Below are 16,207 nucleotides of genomic sequence, written 5' to 3' on the forward strand. Positions count from 1 at the left end.
AGAGATATTCTTTTTTTAACCGCACACCACGAATGTGGATGTTTATCCAACTCTGTGTTTTTCTCCTATTTGAAATTACAACATTTTGAGACTCTCTGCTAAAGAATTTCGATATGGTTTTTCGGCCTTGATAAATCCTTTTCTTCTTGTTTTATTGCATAAAATAAGTTAAGCTTAAGTCAAAGCTTTCACTGCTCTTTCAAAAGCTAGAATGTGACAAGAAAAAAGTAGCACATCAGTCTTCTTCTTTTTTGTTTAAAAAAAAACAACAGTCTGCGATGAAAATTACCATTTCTAGGACGCAAATTCCGAGATGGAACATACATATTGAACTGGGACAATAAAAATGAACAATTTATGTTAGAGTTGAGCACATCATAAGCAAAGAGTACTGAATACAATTTTCTTCTAGAAAGTTAAGGTTTTAAGTCAATTAGAGCACATCTGGTCTCATAAGGTTGCATATTTGAATAATTATAAAGCATTCGTAAAGCAAATTTGTAAATCTATTCTGAACCCTTTCAATCCTTAAAATACTTGCTTGTGTAAAGGGATTCCATATTATGCAGCAATATTCAAGGAGAGGTCTTACAAGGGATACAAAAAGTGATTTTAAAGTATATGGATCTTCGAATGACTTAAAAGTTCTTGAAATAAATCCCAACATGACGTTAGCTTTTGAAATAACATTATCAATTTGGAGTCAAAAATTACAGTACGAACATTTTGATTTGTTAACCTCATTAAGAACTGATTCTCAATTTTGTAATCAAAACATATCGGATTCTTTATTTAAGAAAACGTAACAATACTACACTTTCTTACATTCAAATTTAACCCATTTTTGAAACACCACTTGGTAATATTATGAATATCCAACTTTTAATACAACTCGGTAAATGATTTCTAAAAAAAATGAAAAGGAGTGGCCCAAGATGACTACCTTGTGGTACACTTGAAAAATTTTGTATTTCATTTGAAAGAACATCACCAATTTTAACATATTGTCTTTATGTTTTACCAAATCAATCGCCTTGAAGAAATCGGTGTAGATTATATCCACTTGAGTGTGTTTTTCTAAACAACTAAGACAGTAATTTTTAAAAATTGCTAAATTTTTGGCAGTAGACCGACCACTCATAAAACGCTGCTGATGCAGGGAAATATGATTTTGAACTAAACTTTAAAGTTTAATTTTAACAATTGCTTCAAATAATTTGGGGATCAGCTAAAGCTTAGCAATATGTCTGTAATTTTCCACAGACTTTTTAGATCCAGATCTATGCAAAAGAGTTATCAGAAAATGTTTCCATGTATCCAAAAATACTCTTTGTTTCAAGGACAAATAAAAAATAAAGCAAAGTGGGGTTTTAAGGTTATATTTACAAAATTTCGAAACTAAAGGTGGAATATTTTCGGGTGCGGCAGAGAAACTGTTATCAAGCGGCCGACGATAAAGCATTTAATACATCAACTCTCGATAAAGAAAAGTCACCAACATTAATGTTAGAATTGAAACTAAGTGTTTCAATATAATCTAAACCCAAATCAGAAAAGTTCGATTGGAAAAATAAAGCAAAGTTATTACAAATATCTTCTAAATTTTCAGAAAAAATACCATTGTAAGAAATACTGGAAGGAATTCCAACTGATTTTCTTTTAGTATTTAGAAATGACCAAAAACACTTCGAATTAGTTTTTATTTTCGACTCCAGAGACCAAATATATTGTTTACATGTAAATCTTTTTAAGAATTTGTACTCTTTCTTAGATCTTATAAATTGTTCTTAAGAGTTCGTACTCTTTCTTAGATCAAATAAATTGTTCAAGAAAGGAATCCGAAATCTTAATTAAATTGCCTTAGAGTTGGCTTTCTCTGGAATAGCAGCAACTTTGTTAAAAGGTGGAAGAATTACATTGGAATTACTTCCAACCTTGCTAAAAGAAGCGCAATGTCAAAGATTATTATTTGGGATCAATTATTATTTGAGGCCAATGTGCGATCGCTAAAAGAGGTTACTTAAGGAGCTAGATACAACTTTGAAAGATTTTTTTGGGAACCAAAACATTTTTGGTAAAGCAATGATTTTGTTGTCCGGTGATTTTCACCAGACGCTTCTGGTTATTCCACGATCAACTTGATGTAATGCACTTAACGCGTGTTTGACACTTAGATTGACAGCTAGCATTTATTTACTTTCACAACAAGATCAAAATGCAGGTGTATTTTTGAAACAATTGTTAGATATTAGTGATGGGAAAGTTGCAACGGACATCTTCACTGAATTTATTTCATTACGTAGCGATTTTCGTCAGCTTAAGGAATTAGGAGCGGAGCTCATTCCAATTTTTTCTAATTGGTTGGTAAAGCGAAAGAATAATCTTGGCAGCCAAAAATATCAGAAACGTCAACTCAAAATTTTATACCTGGACGGTAGTTTTACTTGAACTTTGAAAACTTTATATAGTCCTCAAAACAAAAACTGACTTTTTACCCACCCTAATGAACATAGACCTAATAATAAGCATACGCAATCTCTAAATGAATGGCAAACCGCCTGCTATTGACATGTGTGGTGTGCTGCTATGAACAGATTCGAGACTATTTTATGGTGTCAAGGATACTTAATTAAGTGGATTGTTATAATTTGATGCAGGACTGAACTATACATTTCCTTTATTTAAATATAGGTAACGCATTCAATAACCAAAATGGCAACATAAGAGAAATCTCGCGTTATTTTGACAGCTGATAATTTCGAAGCTGTCATCTTTTGACATTTAAAAAGTAAATAATACGCCAAAACTTAAAATGGAATGACATATAGCCTCGCATTTAAATTGTTAAAATGTATGCTGTTTGGTTAATTAATGATGTGAGGAATCAAAACCACTGCTCAAGAATGCCGCCTCCATTTCAATACTCACAAAAGCTCCATTGACATCACGCTAAATTTTTTCGATTGTGTCAATGAAAGAGGTCAAAGAAATCAAATGACAACGCATCACCTTGTATACCTTTGTGACATTAAAAGACTCGGATAAATTTTTTCTAACCTTTATAAAGCAGCACGAATTCTTCATGGTCATCCTGTACAAAGGGACGAGTTTGTCACGAATGCCAAAACTACCCATGGCTCTATACATTTCAGTCCTGTAGATGTTGGCTTATGCGGCCTTAAAATCGATAAAAAGATGGTGTATGTCTATTTGATGTTGTTGGTTTTTTCAGGACCTGTTATAATGTGAATATTTGATCGACTGTAGACCTCAAACATTTAAAGATTCAAAAAAGAGTGACTTCAAAAGTCTGAACTAAAACGACAATTTAACATACCTATTTCATTTTTCAATAATTCCTACTTGGGATATCAGCTTAAAAGTGTAGATATTAAATGCATCCTACTTTCTTTGTAGAGCTGTATAAAGGGTGATTTTTTTGAGATTAGGATTTTCATGCATTAGTATTTGACAGATCACGCGGGATTTCAGACATGGTGTCAAAGAGAAAGATGCTCAGTATGCTTTGACATTTTATCATGAATAGACTTACTAACGAGCAACGCTTGCAAATCATTGAATTTTATTACCAAAATCAGTGTTCGGTTCAAAATGTGTTTCGCGCTTTACGTCCGATTTATGGTCTACATAATCGACCAAGTGAGCAAACAATTTATGAGATTGTGACCAAGTTTCGCACTCAGTTTACTTTATTTTACATTAAACCAACCACACGAATGCATACAGTGCTTACAGAAGAGAATATTGCGTCTGTTTCTGAGAGTGTTGCTGAAGACCGTGAAATGTCGATTCGTCGCCGTTCGCAGCAATTGGGTTTGTGTTATTCGACCACATGGAAGATTTTACGCAAAGATCTTGGTGTAAAACCGTATAAAATACAGCTCGTGCAAGAACTGAAGCCGAACGATCTGCCACAACGTCGAATTTTCAGTGAATGGGCCCTAGAAAAGTTGGCAGAAAATCCGCTTTTTTATCGACAAATTTTGTTCAGCGATGAGGCTCATTTCTGGTTGAATGGCTACGTAAATAAGCAAAATTGCCGCATTTGGAGTAAAGAGCAACCAGAAGCCGTTCAAGAACTGCCCATGCATCTCGAAAAATGCACTGTTTGGTGTGGTTTGTACGCTGGTGGAATCATTGGACCGTATTTTTTCAAAGATGCTGTTGGACGCAACGTTACGGTGAATGGCGATCGCTATCGTTCAATGCTAACAAACTTTTTGTTGCCAAAAATGGAAGAACTGAACTTGGTTGACATGTGGTTTCAACAAGATGGCGCTACATGCCACACAGCTCGCGATTCTATGGTCATTTTGAGGGAAAACTTTGGAGAACAATTCATCTCAAGGAATGGACCGGTAAGTTGGCCACCAACGATTTGACGCCTTTAGACTATTTTTTGTGGGGCTACGTCAAGTCTAAAGTCTACACAAATAAGCCAGCAACTATTCCAGCTTTGGAAGACAACATTTCCGAAGAAATTCGGGCTATTCCGGCCGAAATGCTCGAAAAAGTTACCCAAAATTGGACTTTCCGAATGGACCACCTAAGACGCAGCCGCGGTCAACATTTAAATGAAATTATCTTCAAAAAGTAAATGTCATGGACCAATCTAACGTTTCAAATAAAGAATTGATGAGATTTTGCAAATTTTATGCGTTTTTTTTTTTTTAAAGTTCTCAAGCTCTTAAAAAATCACCGTTTATTTAAAGGAAGAACAAGGTAATAGTAAAGCGTCAAAACTCTTTACTTCTTGATGAAACATACCTGTACCTGTATGTTTTTTATAGTATCAACTTAAACCCATCAGTTTTACTTTTGATTTTGAAACAGAGATACATACCTACATTTATAAAAGGTGTCATCTTGACCTTACGTAACATTTCCGGCTGCCTGGAGCAGCCTTTTACTCATTTTTCAATTCAAAAGTCAATCTCTGACGCATTGACTCAACGCATTTTTAATCATTAATTTTTCTGTTTCTTTTCTTTGATGGCTTTATATTTGCATATAGAAATCACAAAGAATCCTCTTAACGAGGACGAGAACGAGGACTTCACAACACTACGACTTTGTTCCGCTTTAATCTTTTTATAAAGACTATGTAAACAAAACACCCTTTTTTTGTTTTATTTGCTTCTAGAAAAGCATCAAAGGTGTTTTTTTTTGTCTTATTTTTTATTTAAGCCCTCAAGTCCATAAATGCATTTTATCCATCATAGAAAGGTATACAAAGGTATAAAGGTACCTACATATATAACCCATCAAGTGAAGCTGATTATGTTGTTAACAAAGTCGTAACCCTTTAATATCTGGTTACATAAAATCTTTTTTTTTTCCAAAGTCTTGTTATGAATTCAGCAACAGCAACAGAGAAAAATGAAAGCAACAACAAGACAAGTCGTCATATACCAAACCTTCGACTAGGACCTACAAGAATCATTATATTCACACAGATTATTATCATCATCGTCAACATCATGATTCACAATAAAGCACTAGAAAAGCTAAAAACAAGACAACAAAATTTATAAATAACGAATTTATTAAAACAAAAAGAAATACAAAAGTAGAAGACGAAATATTGGTAGGGAAAAGCCCTCTTCAACATCTTCAACTCGACCTCCGCATATAACTTACAAAAGGCTTGCTTTTGCTTTTGCTTTGTTCCGCCCGCCACCACCACCACCGTCATTGTCGCTGCCGTCGCGTCGCTCGTCGTTGTCGTTGTCGTTCGTCACCGTAGTCGAAGCATTAATAATGCCAAAGTATTACCAAATCGCTTGCGGATACAAATTGAAAATTCATTTCAAAATTTTCAACTGCTTCGCTGTTGCGCTGCGGTCTTTCTGATGCCTTTGCCATGCTGATGCTGAGCTGCCTTGACGTTCGTTGGGACGAAGGACGTCGGGGACGACGACGAACTGCGGGTGTCATGTCTTTGACGTCGTCGTCATCATTGTCGTGTCGTCTTTTTTTGCTATAGGTTACTGTTACTGCGTATACAACATCTCTTATGATTCTTTTTTTGGGGGCTGTCATTATTATCAGGAATCTGAGGGCAGCGATTTATATGGAAAAACCACAAACAGAAATTTTTAAGAGGAATTATGGAAAAATCCAAATAATCACCGATGGGGAAAAACTAGTGCATGATGGATTGCATTTGAATTTTTCGTTTGCAAAAAACTCTCTTTAAAATTTGAGAATCAAAAAGAAAAGAAAACTAGCACGGAGCTGTTCCCATTTAAATTGGCATTTTCACGGAATTTACATTGAACCGGATTTCAAAAAACGTACAGAAAGAAGTTTTCCTCAGCCATTGAACATTTGTTTCAATCAGAATTCATTTCGAAATTCTACATTTTTTTTATTTAAAATAAAGTAAACTGGAATTAAAAGTAAAACCACGAGAAAAATGTGTTGATATTTAATGCGATGTTTTCTATGTTTTATTTTGAGTTGTTTAGTTAACTGAAATTTTAATCATAGAAACAAATTTTCTTGAAAACGTATAAAGCAATCTAACACTTCTTTGTTTTTGTAAAATATTCACTTTAAATATTCAAATAAAGCTTAAAATTGAAGGAAATAAAAAACATAGAAAATGATGCAAAAAACAAAACTGAAATTTAAGCAACTGGTTTTTCCATTGAGAGGTTTTTACTAAGAGCAAAATGAAAACAGAATAATAAAATTAGTCCTTAAATGGATGAGAATTTCTTGATATCTGATGCGATGTATTCTATGTTCTATGTTAGAAAAGAATTCCTTTTAAAATCGATGAAGCAATCTATCGACGTTTTGTTATTGCAAAACATTTCCATTGAATATTTCAAAAACAAGAACATAGAAAATTATAAAAATCGAAATCGTACTTTAAACAATAAGGTGGTTTTCTACTGAGAGGTTTCATCGTGAAATTTTTAAGACGTAGTAAAAGTATTAGTTTATTTCATTGTAAAGATGAAGAAAAGGATCTACTTATACCAAAAATTGATGAGGAATCGCCAAATTGCTATCGTTTCGAACATCTTGTTAGAAAGTTTAATTTAAACAAGTTCAAAAAAGTTCTTTTATCTTAAAGTATATCACGACCTCCTTGGAATATATTACATTTTTCCTGTAATTTTTTAGAGGCATAGAAGTTTAAAATTAAATAATAAAAACATTGAAATGCTCTACGTTCAATGCTGTCCTAGAGGCTTAAGTAGGTTGCAGGTGCACCAGCCCAGAGAGGAAAGTTATGCTCAAGCCTTAGTCGTGTATAAGTTTTGTAGATAATAGCCAGATCAGAGGTGGAGAAAAACTTTTTCCCTCGCCTTAAGAAACCCAAACATCTTGCTGCATTTTTGGCAACATCGCGTATGTGATATTTCCATAAAAGGTGGTCGTTGACACACATACCGAGAATATGGATATGTTCAGTCTGCTCGATGCAAGTGCCATCTATGGATAATAGCAAGGGGGGTGTATTTCGATTTAACGATACGTCCGAAGAAGAGGAATGTGAGTTAAAAAACGAACATGAAAAGCTGAGAGTACTATCGTCAGCGAAACAATGTATTGGATAAAAGGTTGCAGACAGGAGATCATTAAAAAAAATGAGAAAGAGTGTTGGAGATAGAACAGAGCCCTGGGGCACACCAGTATTTATTTTGTGATTTTCAGACAATACTACTTGTATTGAACTATCCGAAAGGTAATTATACTAATCCAATGAAGGAGCGATTCGTGAAAACCGAAAGCACGCATTTTCGATAAGAAAGCCTGATAACAAACCCTATCAAATGATTTTGAAATATAAGCTGCAATAATCTTACTTTCTGCAAAGCGATGTAAAGATTTTCTTCACTGTTCTGTGAGATGAACCATGAGATCATCAGTGTGAAAAGCCGTATTGCCGATGATTAAGAAGCTTCCGTACTTAAGCTGATAATTTATCTGCGTTTCCATGTACATATTTGGAAAGAAGGGACGTAAGTGCAATTGGTCGATAATTAGAGGGTGAGGAAGATTCGCCTTTTTTGATAATCGTAGGTTGGACAAATGCAGTTTTCCATCCGCTCGGAGAACTGAGTAGTTGGATAGATAAAAAAGCTTACGCAGTGGTTTTGCCAACGTTGAAGAACACATTTTCAGAACAATAGCGGGGGTACCATCCGGACCAGAGGATTTATCTGTGTTAAGATCTTTTAGTACTCTCGCCACAAGTGCGAAAAAAGTTTGGCCCATAGAATCACTAACGCGTTCGATGTCAGACGGAGTCATAACACTGACTAGCAGCGTTAAATTGGCGGTGAACTGTCTAAGAAAGAGATAAGCTTTCTCTAAAGCGAATCATGAAATTTACTCTGTTCTAATCAAAATAGTATGGGAAAACCGCAACACCAATACAGAAAAAAACATAGAAAACATAGCAAAAACATAGTTTCAAAGTGATATAGTTGCATCAAAAACAGAGAAAATATTGCACTGATACAAGTCAACGACATTGTGCCGCTCTTTTAAAGAATGTGCTGTGAGTTTAATATCAAAATTCTAAATACATTAAAAAAAAAAACATAGAAAAGTTGACCTAAAATTATTACGGAAATGGCATATCCAAATAAGAATTTAACATTTAAAAAACATCAATGATACTTTAATGTCTTGACATAGTTTATTTCTAAGATCATTCGTACCTCTTAAGCCATTGTTTGTCAGAAATGTATTGAATGAATAGTGCAGAGCTCCCACGTCGACACTAGGGGCACTTTCTTTCAAAAGTCTGTCCTATAACTTCATAGGCTGATGACATTGAAACGATCGAAAGAATTTAGCGCGATTTAAAGAGTGAGTATTGAGAAGCAGGCTATAAAAATGGATTAGCGGTTATTGAGGGCAAACCAAAGTATATGTTGTTATCAAAAAAAGGACCTTCAACACCAACGTTTCGGTCAAAACGTCACCATCGGCAGACTTAGCTTTGAGGTAGTTAAGGACTTTGTCTACTTAGGCTCCGCTATGAATGCAGAAAATAACGCCAGTTCTAAAATCAAACGAAGAATTACTGCTATACTTACCGTTATAGCTTTGGGCTAAGAAAGCAATTGAAGTAAGTACAGCTACATCCTCGAACAACCAAAGAGTCGCAATATAAGACCCTAATCATACCTGTCCCCATATACGATGCAGAAGCTTGAGCTATGATGAAAGCGGATGAAGCGCCTCGGGACGTTTCAAGAGAAAAGTTCTTCGAATAATCTACGTTCCCTATGTATACAAGCTAAGTAGAGGAGAACATGGCAAAACTTAGCCAGAAGAATAACACCTGAGATGGCTGGGTCCCTTAAAACGCATGAAACCAATGCTCCGGCCCGGAAAGTCTTCGAATCCACACCCACATGATAGCTCAGTAGAGAAAGACCGCGGATCAGGTGGCGCGCACAAGTGGTAGCTTTGAGGTAGTTCAAACTTTATCTATCTAAGCTACGCCCTCTCTCGAGCAAACAAAGACCATATACTACGGTCGTTTCGAGAGAAAAGTTCTTCACGTGATTTACGGGACCGTATGCAACGACATACGGCCTTAACAGCGACTTAAACTTAGCCAATAGTATAAAAGTCCAACGCCTAAGATGGTTAAGACACGAAAAGCTTATAGAAACAGATTCTCCATTTCGGAAAGTTTTCGAATCCACGCCTTAAGTACAGTGCAGTTGAGAGTCCGCGGATTATGTGGCGCGCACAAGTGGAAAATGATTCTTCACCTAACTTGGACTGCGCCGCTGGAGACATCTAGCTATAGAAACTAAGCTAGATGGAGAAATTTGTTGAGTGAGGCCCTTAAGCTCCACACAGGACTGTAGCACCATCTTTAGCAAGTAGGCTTTCATCGAACAACTTTTCAAATAATTTAAAAAAAAAAGTTATTTGCATCGGCCGGGAATCGAACCCGGGCCGCCCGCGTGGCAGGCGAGCATTCTACCACTGAACCACCGATGCTTGAAAATTTTAGTAAGACAACTTGTAACCTATCTTGCTAACGCTTATGACTTGTTTGATAAATCCATCTTTAATCCGTGATGGGTACATTTTCCAAGACTTTCCCCTCTTTACATCTAAATTACAACTTGTATCCCAACAAAAACTTATACCACACTTATCTTAACTCAAATTGACGCACTGCAACTTTAATACCCAATAATTTAAGTCTCCTTTAGAGGAAGTCTGCCTCAACTCTATTCAGCTCATAAGCTGTCAATTTTTTGATAGGTACTCTAATAATTTGTTCCTATTCCATAAAAATGTGTTCAACTCTTATACTAACGTTAATCACAGTTTAAGTAAATCAATTTCCCATATAATATGCACACCTTTTCGAGTTGCGAAAACCCCTTATAACCTTTTATAACTTATGTTATATTATATCTATATAATTTGTCATGAGTCTAACCCTTACCCTTATAACCCTTAGCACGATTCTTCAAAAACGACAAAGAGTGACGTTAACACGTTCCCCAAATCGACATTTGAACATCAAAATTTTCCATTTCAAAACATCTCGTTCGTTCCTTGGTTACGGTCTTGTCTTTGGATGCGATGTTGTTGTACAAGTTAACATATTCTGGAAACGGTTTGGTAGTTCCGCGGGTTATACAAAGTAAAGCATGAAGTACTGTACTGAAGGTAGTAGGTAAGGTAAGGTATAGTGTTATTTACTTTGGGTCTTACTTAACGAAGATATAATGTGCTCAACAGTGCACACCCACTTGTGTTGAATTTTATAGCCTGCCATTTCCAGATTTTCATTTTCATGCATTCATGATGAAATAAAAATAAAATTCACACCATTTTCGACGTCGCGTCGTCGCTCGTCGACGTTTTTCGGTGTGTTTTGGTCTGGTTTTAGGTTTGGGTGGCGTTCACATTCGCATTCACATTCACAGTATTCACACTGTTTCTGAATCTGTAGTCAAAAAGCCACGAGCCATGAACCCAAATTATTCATTAGAGTGCGGGGATTATATCCTTTTTCTTCACCTGGGTGCTTCGCCATCATCGCCATCATCAGCTTTGGTTCAACCTTTTGACTTGGCTTTGGATTTGGATTGGAGTAGGAATAAGTATAATATTATGGAGGTATGTGCTCCAGCTCCAACCTCCAAGACTATAATATGGAAACCACAAAATTTTGTCCAATTTAAGTATACACGCGGCAGGGAGAGGGCAAGGGCAGAAGTGAGAAGGTACGGACACACATGATGTAAAGTGGTACTGGTGGTGTTAAAGAGCGACCAATTCGGCTGTTGAGTTGAATTTCAGAACAAAGCCACAGACCATGAAAAGAAATGGAAGGAACAAGCGCCACACATATTTTATTTTTGGCGTTTAGTTTCTTTTTTTGTTGTTGGGTGAATTTCATCGGGACTTAATATTCATGAGGAAGTCGCAGCACTTTAAATGGTACAATAAAACTTTTGTTTATTGTAGGACTTTACTGTTCGATAACCTTTATGTTAGGATTGGATAATGTGTTGACATCAAAAGTAACGATAAAATGGTCGATTTAAGTAATCAATTCACTGACCCTTTAGACGTCACATAAAATACGGTCAATTAATTGTCAATATTTGTTTTACCGATTCGAGATGGTTACGATAATGTCCTAAAAACATTTTTGAGTGATATTTATGAACGGATTTTTAACCCATTCTTTAGAAACCAAATTTTCCGTACTATAAATGGGATAGTAACAATACCTCCATCTTGACCAAGTCCAAGCCATTTTGGGTTTTATATGAAATTCAAATGTGTAAGATTTAGTAAACATGGCGTTTTCAACTGACATTAATGAGTTGGTGACGTTTTTTAAAATAACTTGCTGGACTTTCAAACCGAAATCCACCATGTCAAAGATCTCCTAACCAAAATCTCTACTTTGCATATGACCTTGTAGTCAATTTGGAAGAAATTGTAACGTGGCCTTATATACTGACATCTGACGGACATTCTATATATTGTAATGTCGGAACACCAAAACCTTTGCCATTGACAAAGACATTTGAAAAATTCAATGCACTGACTTGACATTCATTGTGGTCGAAAGTAACTTAAAATTAAATTAGTTTCATCTCCCTTAAAGTCGGTCCCTCAGAAACATGCTGCGAAGCCCTTTTCCGATATAGTCATAAATTTCTGTTTGGTTCTGGTTTTTATCGATTCAAATCGAAATAACAAAATGCTAAGTCAGTTCGAGTTTTTGAAGTTATAATCACGAATCAAGACCTAAACTATTAATTAAAATGTTTCACTGATCTTTTCAATATGCCATTCAAAGAGAAGATCGACGATTTAAGCGCCCCAATCGTTTACATACATTACGGCATACTCGACCTCTTTTGGACTATTCATAAACTCTACTTTTCGATAGAGCTATGCTCGCTCGCTGAAGGCCTTTTGCAACATTTGTAACGGTTTTCTACGTTTTTGTAAATAAAAGCTTTCAGTACTTTCTGAATATAATACAAAACAACAAAATTTACTCTTTGATGTTTACAAGAGCACGTATAGTATAAATGCTTATATATTTATCACATTTAGCGTTGCCAGTCATCTCAGTATCGAAAATACTTACCAAAATTGTCAAATCGAGATTTTACCTCAAAATTTTAAACAAACAAACTTAACGAAGACCATATGTAATTTTTTTTCAAATCAGCTCCTGTCATTTGAATTGACAAATTGGGGCTGTTTATTTTAAACCAGTGGCATATTTCATAAACATTGACAATTGTGACAGGTGACAAGTGACAATTTGTTAATTTACAACTTGACAATTATCAAAATCGGTTCCATAAAAATATTCACATTTTTTTAGAATTGTGAGAAAACACCCGACAATTGTCATCTTTTTGTTTCATAAGGAAATTCTCATGACAATGAACTGTCAAATATTTTCCGAAATGTTCAGGAAATTACCGATAAATTCATACTGACAATTCTTTTATGAAATGAAAACAAAAAACTACAATGTACATATTTGTAAGTATTTATTTGACAATTGAGATAGGAATCTCAGTTACGGCCAAGTGTTAGCTGTGAAAAGATGATAAACGTCATGACAAATTTGTCATTGTATTTTTCTAATAAATTTGTCACTTGTCAATAAATTAAAAAATACAAATTTGTCTGACAAGTTTGATATATTTGTAGAATTATAACCTGTCCATTTTTATGAAATAGAGTAGCTGTCAAAGCATTATGGCTGAATCACAAACATTCTTCAGCTTCGGATTCGTCTGCGATACGGTGGGCCTGCTTCGAGGTTGCTTTGAATGACATTTCTATTATTTCATCCCTCCAAAGAGCAAATATTTTGTTTGTTGACATTTTTTTACAGCTGTTGAGCTGTCAGACAAAGCAAATGTTCAGATAATTGAACTAGAGCTTCCATTTGGAGTCACATTACGTTCTTTTCCTCACGATTGTCAAACGAAACGTGAGGTCGAAGCTCCATTATAATAGCATGCATTGAATTCCTATGGCTGAACTCGTAAACGTCAGGTGAAGCGTGTTTGTGATTCAGCCATTAAATTGACACCAAAACATTTCAAAAACCATTACGGAAATCTTAGACTGAAATTTCAATTATTGTCTACAAGCTGCGTTGGACTAGATATAAGAAAGTGTAAGTAAAATTATGGAGAAACCAAACACATTCTCCTATTTAGTCATTAAACCAATCAAATTGCCTCATTTTGAAAGTGTCATGGAAGCGTTCTCAAAAACAATGCAGTTCTATCCAAAAAACAAAACTTCAAATGCTGACATCGTCTTAATTTGAAAGATTTGTGAAGGTTTTTATTTTCAATCAAATACAAAGTTATAAGTTTGTATTAAATTTATAAAGTTGAACAAAAAGATATTTAATAAATTTGAGTGCTTTATTTTGTTTACTTAAATTATTTGCTAACACAATATCCGCTGCACCTCGTTTAGTTTATAGAACTTTTGAAAACACTTATTACATACTTTGTTCTTCAAAGTTTAAAACATCAAAGAACAAAAATTTGCATTTATTGCAGACGGTGTTTCTTTGGGTATAGAATTTCTTTCTTTTTTCATTTTGTTTATTTAGTCATAGCTATTTGTTCAATACTTTAATTAAATTAAATATTGGTTCAAAAATAGTATTTTTTTGTTTAAACAAACAATAACTTTGAAGTTAAATTTCTATTGTAAAATTTTTAATGATGAAATTTAAGTTTAACAGAAAAACTGACTGACTGACAAAATTTTGATTCGTTTTACTTTTGGGTTTCCAATTTCTTTTTGTTCCGATGGGATTATAAAGAAAATTATTTTGTTTTGAATATTTAGTACCTTTAATTTAATGACTTAAATATACTGATTGCTATAAAAGCAAATCAGTAATGGCTGAATCACAAACACGCTTCAGCTTCGGCTTCGTCTGCGTTACGGTGGGAATGCTTCTAGGTTGCTTTGAATGACACTTCCAATATGACATTTCTGAAATGGCACTTCTGTCCTTAGCAGCTGTTATTTTTTCTCAAAATAAAATAAAATATGAGTTTTTAAATCGAAAAAATTAAATTTATCGCGGAGGAAGCTTACACAGCCTATAATACCCAAAGGGAATCCCCCTAAAACCTAAAGTAAGACAAAGCAAATGTTCAGCAAATTTAAAGTAGAGCTTCCGTTTGGAGTCACATTACGTAGCATTACGTTATTTCCTTTCGATTGTCAAATAAAACGTGAGGTCGAAGCTCCATTGTGATAGCATGTATTGAATTCCTATGGCTGAACTCGTAAACGTCAGGCGAAGTCGAAGCTGAAAAGTGTTTGTATTTCAGCTAAGTAAAAGGTACAGATATACATCGCATCTTGTAAAAGCGGAAAGGAGTTTTGGACCCTGGTAAAGCAGCTGAACGGAAACAAATTTCAGCTTGCAGATCACTTTCAGAACGTTTCAATAACTGGATAGAAACCAACAACCTCTTAAAGGAGTTTCAAGCAGAATTAAGGACAGGTTATTTGACGGTTGACTACATTTTTGCCCTTGAAAATATGGCTTAAAAATTCCTGAATAAAGACAAGAAGCTATATACCTTTTTCGTTGACTTTAAATCTATATTTGATATCATCGATAGACATGCGCTTATCAACAAGCTGTATAGTAACGGAAACTCATGGAAGTTTGGAAGAGTTATTCAGAATCTATATGCAGTTCCATTTTCTAAGGTATGGAATGGAGAAGAGTTATCGAGAGGTTTTAAACACAATCGGGAGTCAGATAGAGCTGCCGAGTGTGTTCGACTTGTTTATTAAAGATCTTACAGACCTCTTACCGGTTGGCGAAGACTTCGCCGGGCAAATAATAAAAGCATTGCTGTTTGCGGACGACAATTTTCTTTTGGCAGCATCACCTGCATCATTGCAATTAATGATAAACCGCCTGTATCAATATTGCCAGCTTTAGAATTTGATTGTTAATCTTAATAAGTCCAACATTTTGATGTTTAAACAAGGAGGAGGCTGCAATTGGGCGAATGAAAAATGGTTCTATAATAAAAAGGTCATTGAAGTTGTCACGGAATTCAAATACCTTGGAGTTCACTTAACGAAAAATTTGACCACGGAAATTCACATTAGACAGAAACTAGTTGAGGCTAAAGGTACAATAAGTGCAACTTGTAAAATATGTTTTCCTAACAAAAGTATAGTACATAGCAGCACATTCAAGATATTTGAAGCGGCATCTGAGTCTGTCATGTTTTACGAAACTTGGGAAACGAAACAATACGAAACAGCTGAGAAACTTCTTCGATACTTTATTAAGGGAACTTTTAGACTGCCTCAAATACACCCAGCTATGTGTTTATGTTGCAATCAGGATTATCACCTATGTTCATACGAACCCTAAAAATACAGGTCGATTGAGTCTTGAGAGTTATGAATATCAGCAATAAACAGGCTTCCGGAGATAGTAGCGCTTCAAGTAATACGAACGTAAAAAAGTTGGTATGCTGATTGGATAAATTTGGCAAGAGAATGTGGAATGGAAACTAACCCTTTGTGTAATAATCAGGATGATTTAAAAGCTTCTTTATACCAGCTCATTTCCGCGGTGGATATAAAACAATAAGAGAAATACTAGAATGACGCCACAGGATCTATTTAC

At 35.0% G+C, this 16,207-nt stretch overlaps 1 protein-coding gene and 1 non-coding gene across 3 annotated transcripts in view; both read right to left on the bottom strand.

The window, feature by feature from the left end:
* The window catches only part of LOC129948958 (putative mediator of RNA polymerase II transcription subunit 29), a 207,471-nt gene that overhangs the window by 138,203 nt on the left and 53,061 nt on the right, over nucleotides 1–16,207 (bottom strand). The gene's annotated exons all lie outside the window — the stretch shown is intronic.
* Nucleotides 9,938–10,008, bottom strand: Trnag-gcc (transfer RNA glycine (anticodon GCC)). Its single transcript has one exon. It is a non-coding gene; the product is annotated as a tRNA-Gly (tRNA).

This window comes from Eupeodes corollae, chromosome 3, assembly GCF_945859685.1.
Source record: "Eupeodes corollae chromosome 3, idEupCoro1.1, whole genome shotgun sequence".
NCBI lineage: Eukaryota > Metazoa > Arthropoda > Insecta > Diptera > Syrphidae > Eupeodes > Eupeodes corollae.